Source organism: Tamandua tetradactyla, chromosome 4 (assembly GCF_023851605.1).
Source record: "Tamandua tetradactyla isolate mTamTet1 chromosome 4, mTamTet1.pri, whole genome shotgun sequence".
Classification (NCBI taxonomy): Eukaryota; Metazoa; Chordata; class Mammalia; order Pilosa; family Myrmecophagidae; genus Tamandua; species Tamandua tetradactyla.
The window spans coordinates 90,571,606-90,580,575 of record NC_135330.1 but is presented as its reverse complement, the minus strand read 5'-3'; the positions used below and the strand labels follow the sequence as shown (position 1 = coordinate 90,580,575).

The 8,970-nt window shown below is 34.6% G+C and overlaps 1 pseudogene; it reads right to left on the bottom strand.

Annotated features, from left to right (window-relative positions):
* Positions 1 to 386: 386 nt before the first annotated feature.
* On the bottom strand, positions 387 to 1,298 carry LOC143680363 (olfactory receptor 9G4-like; annotated as a pseudogene).
* Positions 1,299 to 8,970: the final 7,672 nt, after the last annotated feature.

Here is an 8,970-nt window from a genome sequence, read left to right as displayed (position 1 = left end):
TCCAACTATTCTGTATCTTCTCCAAAGCAACACAATTGGTTTATCAACTTCAAAACCAAAACAAATGCAAAATAAATTGAATTTCATTTATTTCTCCTTAAGACCTCCCAAGACAAATAAAAGGATAAATTTTGAGGAAACCCTTTTTTATTGTGCCAAGAGGCACAATTCCATTGGGGAGAATGTCAACAATTCAATATTTTAGGTTTAGATTATTTTACATTATGGCACAATAATAAGAATTGCAGAGTAGTTTGCACAATATTTCATTGTTTTCAGTATAATGTACTTAATTTAAATCTTGCAAGTTTAAAAAAAAAATCTCAAGGCAATAATTTGGATAGTTCAAAAAGAATGTTCAGCAAAAAGAAAAAAATGATGATATTTCATCTCAGTTTTGCTTTTCTGAAAGCCTCTTTGACATCCTTGTTCCTCAGGCTATAGAGGAGAGGGTTGAGTAATGGATTCACCACCATGTAGAACAGGGGAGCCACTCTGTCTCACTCTAGGAGTTAATGGAGCTGGGCCTTGAATACATGAAGACAAAGGCCCATAGAAAAACATGACTGAGATCAGGTGGGAAGCACAGGTGAAGATGACTTTGAGCTTCCCAGAGACAGAGCAGATCCTCAGGATAGCCAGGAGGATGCTGAAGTGGGAAACGATGATGGCAGGTATGCTGGACAATACTGTGAAGCTCACCACACCCAGAAGTTCTTTTTCATAGACCTCGATGTCTGAACAGGACATTTTTACCAGTAGTGAAGCATCCAAGAAAAAGTGGTCAATGATATTTTTACCACAGAATTTTACATGGAAAGTATTGGCAGTGTGGTCTATGGCATTCCAGAGGTCTCCTGTGCAGGTCCCAGCAACCAGGTCAGCACAGAAAGAACTAGTCTTGGTATCTGAATAGAACAGTGGGCTACAAATTGCCACGTGGTGGTCATAAGCCATGACAGCTAGGGAAAAGCACTCAGTGTAGGTGACAACTCAGGAGAAGAAGACCTGGGCTCCACATACTGCAGAGGACATACATTTATCTTCAGAGACACAGATGGCCAGGATTCTGGGGGCATACAGATATGTACCAGGAAATATAGACTGACAATTAAAAATTACATGGGTCTGGGCAGGCAATTAGCAGCCCAGATTAAGTTAACAAGGGTCATGTTCCCTGACAAGGTTACCAAGTGGAGTTTCAGAAATATTCCAAATATAATCAACTACAACTGAGGGTCGAATGTGGAGCCCAGCAAAGTGAATTCAGTCAGGAATGTATGATTACCCACTTCCATGTCTAACAGAAGAAAAATCTGATTGACATTATAACTAAAAAAGAAGGTTTTTTTCCAATATTATAATTTAACAAGGACATCAATTAATTCAACAATTACCAAGAGGCTTATTTTTTATTGGTTACAGAAATTTAGTCTCGAAGCTCATAAAATTGCTTACTAGTTATTAACAGATTACATGAGTGGGTAAAGGAGACATACATGAAAGCACCAACTCCAGATTCGTCATGTAGTGAGAACCAAAACATTCTCAGCATTATTCCCCATATGATTGACAGATTCTTCTGTCCCTGGCACTTTGTTGATATTTATATAAATGCCAATATTGTGCTGACACTCCTGCTATTATTCATAATGTGGCAAAATTATATATTTCTCAGTAAGTGCCAGTTACTAATATTTCTTATTCTTAACCAACTTTATTATCACCACAACCATATAAGGCAGGACTTATTATGATTTTCTCTTTATAGTTAGTGAAACAGAAGAGCAGAGAGCTTAAATAATATTCACATTTAAATGTCTGGAAGGAAAACATCAAAGCTGTAGCATCCTAGGGTGAAAACCTGAATCTCTTTACTTTTTAAAAACAGCTTTAAAAGTATTTATTTTAAGATAAATTCAGTGATATGTTTTTCTTTGTAGTAATTGATGTGAGATTTATACACATGGTTAGTGCATTTTTTTCTGTGACCATGCATACTGAATATTGGGAAGAGCGCATTTTCCAATATTAAACATTGAGAAATCAAGAATCCTTCAAAGATTATGTCCTTATGTCCAAAGTTCCCCAAAGAAGGTAAGAGGGAGGCACCCATTTGCAAATATTGCCATTAACAAATAAGAGCTGATGGTCTCAGTAGTCAAGTGACATCCTCCTTGGATATAGTGGCAGTGAGGGTTAGTTGAAGCCAAGAAAATATTGTGATTTGTTTAATGTTTAAAGCATTTAATTTTGAGTTGTATGTAAACAACTGTTGCAAACAGAAATCCTCTACTTTAGATGCAGCATAATGGCTTGTTTGGAAGAACTATGTGAATGTTTTAATTTTTCAAATAAACCTGCTGATGTTCAGAGACATTGCAAGTTGATTGATGACACTGGGTAAAAGCAGCCCCAAACCTTGAAGGCCAAATTATTTCTCAAACTCTCAGTGTTATTGGTAACTACTCATTAACACACAAAATACAGATGCCTTTGCTAGATGAGAAAAGTTCTTTACAATCTGGTTTCAGCTTACTTTATCGACCTGCTTCAATATTTTTGTCTTCACCCACTCAGAACTTCAAAAAAACTATATTATACACATGATCAATTTCTCCATGATAATCTCACATAGTTTAGGAGATTCATAGTTAAATACATAGCATTTTGCTACCATTCATTTGTATGTTAAAATATTTTTCTTAAATTTCCAACCCCAAATCATGTTATCTTGTCAGGAATTGTTATGTTAAATATGTGCAATGTTGTGGTATAAAGTCATTGCCTCATTGTTTATTCAGAACATTCTCTATCATTTATATATTGGTGTTTGTACTCAGTATTTGAACTTAAACACTGGTGATATATCACTTTTTCTACATGGAAAGTCATAGTTGGGACTGCCTTAAATTCAACATGATTTGGGCAAAAAAAAATGAAACTATCTGGATCAATTAATATTCTTCACTTTTTGCCTTTAAAAAGGATGGCAATGGATAAAATATATTTTCTGGTCTACTGCTTAAAAGTTTCCCCAAATAAGAGCTATGAAAATGTGATCTGAAACATGAGAAACATTGATCTCTCACTGTAGGAGAGAGGGAAGAGAAGACCCATGAGAAGAGAGTAGTTATCACTGTCTTCACCTGAGCAAAAGCCTGGTGAGTTCAGGGACATAAGAGAGATTAGCTAAAGTTGAGGAGATTAAAGGTACCAGTGTGAGTCAGAAGAGACCCCAAATCAAGAAGCTGTTAGGAGGCCATATTGAAGATTTTATCTTTAAACCAACACAACTGGAAGACATTACCATGATGGCAATGTGACATGATCAGATATACTCAACATTCACTCTGGTTGCAGGTTAAGGAATGAACTGAAAAGGAACAAGGATTTCTTCTTAATCAGATACTCTGATACACTCCTTCCTCTGTCACCTGTTAAGAGGTTAACAAAGATTCATTAAGAAGTTCTAGAAAGAATGAATAATGGTTGTATTAACTGCAACCCCACCCTGTTAGGCAGAAAATTCTCAAACTCTCTTCTAAACAGGAGATTTACATTTGCACAATAATTCAACCCCAAGGTGCTAGTGAAGTCTTAAAAACAAGATTCTTTCAAAGTATGCATTTGCAATGAAAGTTCCCTGTCTCTATTTACACAAGAAACTACAAAGTCTCAGAACAGATACAGAAATGAATTTGATGAAATATTTTCACATTTCAATATTAAGTACAATATTATAGTCACCATTTTGACTTCTGTGTATAATATGATTGTACCACAAATTTGTCACATTGTATTTTATGACCAAATTTCTGTTAAACATAGGAAGAGGTAAATTAAATCTCAAACCAATGATCTGTGGATATATGTTTTTTTAAAAGATACACTTTAGAGGTCCCAATTTCAGAAGTCTGGGCTGTTTTTCTACCCTTTATCAAAGATGGTATTTTGGTTTATTTGACACATAAGTTGTAGCAGAGGATGTAATGTGTGAATTCCAAGCTTAGTTTCAAGAAGCTTTAAAAGCTTCTCTTCTCACTTTTGGAATCCTGCCACTACCATGTACACAAAATTCGGTGAGCATTCTAGAAATCTGATCAGCTATGTTCTGCTTCAAAGCTGACAGCAAACTGGTCCTCAGATCTGTGAGTAGGCCCATTCTAGATAATCTAGGACCATTTGTGTGGACAAGTAATACACTCACATGAGCATCCCAGCTGAGAAGGGACAGGACTGGCATAGGCAGAACAGCATAATTAAAATGAATCTGATTTTAAATTCAGATTCTGTCTCTTGGAAGCTCTATATCTTGGAAGAGTGTTTTAACAACTCCCAATCTAAGTTTCCTCACCTCTGAAAAGGAAGAAAGATATCTATGTTACAAGATAAGCTAAAGATAACTGAAATGGATATTTCAGTGTCTGACATATGATTATACTCTACAAAGATATTTTTATTCTAAGTCAGAGGACTATGACTTGACTTATTTATAGAAGTTGAGCATGTGGACGAAACCAAGGTCAAGATTCCAGTAGGAAGCAATGTACCCACCATGGGGCTGTGATTCAGATTCTTGGTAAATTCCTGAAATTGAATATTTTTGTCACATACTCATGTAATTTGACAGAAATTCATTGGCCTTAGATTGAGAGGTCCTGTGATTAGGACCTAGCTCCAAAAGTAATCACAGCATAATTTTAGTAACTTCAACTTTCTGATACAATTCACCCATACAAAAAATTTGGTTGATTATTTTTCCAGCACCAACTGCTATGATTCTAATATGCTAAACAATCTCATAAAATACATCATAAATGTAAGAATAAATAAACTTAAATGTGAAAATATGATGTTGAATCAATTATAGTACTTTTATACAAATATTCCTTGCATGCATAGGACACCTGCCTGCTATGAAGCAAACGACTGAATGTACTGAAAAACAACATTGTTTTTCCTTGAAATCTACATAATCATAGTTTACCTGAGAGTCAATCACATCAACTTGTGTTATCCTCCAACCTTTGTATTTCTTGACTTTTTATCTTCACATATCAAGGAATGACTCTAACTTTTGGAAATAGGGTTCTCGTTAAGAACCTGATAAAAGCAAAGACGGTCCTGCCAAAATGCACATCTGTATAAACATAACACTTTAAAGCACTTGCAAATTACCAGAAATATGCCCAGGAAATTTCTGGTAATGATACACTAAAAATCCCACTAGCGGAAGATGCCTAAATTTCTTTCCAGTATTACCCTTCTTTAATTTTAGGGGATGTGTAACAAATTTATCGAAATAACATGTTTAAAAGTAATTTCTACATTTAACTTCCCAAAACTGATCTATTTCTCTGCTCAGTTCTCTTCAAATTTCCATGAAATCCTGGTGCCTTTATCTTTGTGATATACCCTGAATTTAATACTGAGCACCTCCACTGCCTACCTAAAAACACTATAACTTTTGGTAAGCATATTGCAATAATCTCCTAACTGGACTACACCCTTGTTCCTTATTACCACCAGTCTGAATTCTTTTTAAAAAAAATAAGGTCATGTTTCCTGTACTTATGAAAATAGAAGAAGTGCTCATTGTACTGGACACTAATGCCAAATTCCATAAAAATGGCCTTTCATTTCCTCCTTTAGTGACCTCCATTAACTTTGACCTCTTCCTCCTTTATTGACCTCTGACTGTGTTAGATGTTCATCATCTAACACATTGCTTCTCATCCATTCTGCTTCAGACTTGCATGCTTCCTTGCTGTTTCTCAAAAATTCCAAATTTCTCCCAATATTAGAGATTTTGAACTTTTTGTTCCAACTGACTGGCACATTATTCCACCATAAAATCCATGGCTCACTTCCTTCTCCTTTAAAATTCTTTCAGTGACCATTTTCTCTATTAGCTCGATCTTAATCATCTATTTACATTGTTACATGCCCCAAACTTATTACTTTGCTGAGACCCTGCTGCATTTCCCACCCCATCCCCATAACTATTATCTCCTTCTCACTCTTGTTTACAATGTTAATTGTTAAATTTTTTTCAGACAAGAATGAAAACCTTACAAGGGCAGAACAAAGTATTTATTTACTGCTTAATCTCCATAATCATGAACAGTTCCTAGTACATAATTGGTAGTCCATAAAAAGTGTTAGATAAATAAATGGGTAGTTATTTTCTTATTTTGATGCTGTTTATCCCAAAGCACTTTCAACTTCTAACGTAGTTCAAAATATTCAGAAAAATGTTGCATCTAGGTGGACTTTCCTTATACCATAAGACTTATATGAAGGAAAAGCTAAAAAAGAAAAAAGAGAGAGGGCAAGAAATTGTTTCCCCAAACCTCAAATCCATCTTGAATTCAAATAAATTGAAATTCATGAAAATGTCAAATGAAAGGTGCAATAAATATCAGAGCCAATCTTGCCAAACATCCCATAGAGAATGACATCTCAGGATGTGTCTCCCTGCATGAAATCATTTCCTTTACTGGAAGTAATCTAAATTCTACTACAATTCTCCTACTTCATGAAAAGCAACTGGTCCCACTGGTATATGAAAATAAAGAACACAGTGAAAATATTATCTACTGCTAGCCTGAACAGCCTGGACATCACAGAATAATCACTGTTAGAGTCAAAGACAAGACCCTTGTTTTCTTTTCTCTGGGAATGAACATATGAGGGACCCAGTGGGTAACTTCCAGACTGAATTTCCAATTCTAGATGAGCACCAAACACACTTTGGCTGGTACCTTTTTCAGACAGGAGCATATGAGCATCAAAGTGAAGGTGTGTGCACACATGTGGTTGTGTATGTATGTGTATCTGTATATGTGTTTGTTTGGCACAGGAGTGATCCTTTAAGGCAAGACCAGATTCTGAAGCCCCATTACGAATTTCAGCTGAGGTAAGAGAGCCAAAATGTTCACCTCTGATCTCAGGAAGCTACCCTCAGTCAGAAATGCAATGTCCTGGAAATGACATTCTTTCCCTCTCCTTGTTGCTTTGCCTACCTTTGCTGCACATGATATGGGTATTTCCCCAAAAGTCCTTTGGGATTCCTCCCAAACAGCCCCTAGAAATATTTACCTCTGTCTCCAAAGACTCATTTAGAATTCCTCATTCTTCATGGACTTAAATGGAATTAATTTGCAGTTTCAGTATGTTGTATTAACTAGGATATAATGAAACAAGGGGTAGTTTATTAATTTTATGAATCAAAATATAGATAGAAAATGTAGCTGATAACAGGAATTTTCCAATTTTGTACTGGGTAGATATTCTAAAATATCATGTACAGCAAAACATGTTTCTTATTATAAGCTGTTCCTCTGTCCAGGTTATCCATCTGTCTTTTCCATCAGTAAACTCTTACCCATACTTGGAAATGAAAAATACATTCATTTTTTGTTGGTACAAGCTCATTGTTATATGTAAGAATATTATTATAATTAGGAAATATGTTACATCAGAATAAAATGTTTCTCATATTAATTGTAGCATTAACATATATTAAACTGAAAAAGGAAAGAAAGAAAAGCATTCACAAAATCTTTGTTCTTATAAATCATTTCTTCATCCAGTAGCGATTTCCATTCTGAATATTCTCTTAGATGTAAAGTTTTTTGAAGTATATGTCATCTACTTATCATATCTTATATTTCTCATACAGTTTCTGCATTTTTAACCTTGATTTTTAAAATTTTGAGCTCATAACTTTATACTTTATTTATTAATCTTGGATTCTTAAATTTTTATATCATAATTATTGTGAAGTAGAAATTATTCATAATAACTAGGAGGATTGGAATATGGGAAGTTGAGTGCACTTCATGTTTTAGGGCTGTCCCATTCTTTTTTAATTTTTTTCCCACTAACTGTATACTTGAAAGCACTTAAAGACCCAGAATCAGAATTTTAATTGGCTGCTGCAAAGTTTAAATAAAACATCTCCAGAGACGTATAGACTCATATGCCTTTATTAATTCAATGAAATTTTTTTCAAATGAGAGCACACATTTGAGAAAGAATTTGGAAAAATTAGGGGTGTAAAACTGAGTCTTGCATAATCTATAATTTCATACTTTTTTCATCTTAGAGAGTCTTCCATCAGGCATAGCTGCATTAACTCCCAAGGACTTCCAACTGTACCCATATATAACTTCCATTGTTTCTTATCTTCTCATACAGAAGTTGTCACTCTTAATTGTAGTGTTTTTACAGAATCTGTGCAATTGCATTGTAGGTGCCCCCAGAAGAAGAAACAAAACAGAAGGAATATTCAATTAAACAATGGCAGATAATTCCCAAATTTAATGAAAGACATGAATACATACATTCAAGAAGCCCAATTCATTCAAACAGGAAAAACACTAGAAGACCAATTTCCAGCCAGTAGTCAAACTGACATTGCAAGGACAAGGAGAGAGTTCTGAAATGTGCAAGAAAAACAATACATTATGTTCAAGTGTGTCCCAATAAGATTAAGTGCCAATTTTTAATTAGGAAACTTGAAGACAAGAAGGCAGTGGGAAGAAATATTTAAAATCCTGTTAGAAAACAAATTCTGACCAAGAATTTTATATGCTGCGTATGTCATTTTAAAATGAAGAAAGATTAAGATATTCTCAGAAAAACAGAAGATGAGGGAGTTCATCACCTAACCTATAATCAATGCTAAAGAGATCTCAATAGACTGAAAGAAAAGTCACTAAACAGTGGATTGAACTGGCATAAAGAAGTAAAGAACTTTTGCAAAGTTAATTTTATGAATGGTTATAAATGACAGTACTATTTTATTGTATTTTTTGGTAATTGTATTTTTAACCACTTATAGATTCTAAAATGCAGGTGCATAAAAAGTTATGGTAAACCTATAATTCTGGACTTACAATGCATAAAAATATCATTTGTAATGCATACAACAAAACAGTGGGGAAACAGCAGGGTACAGAA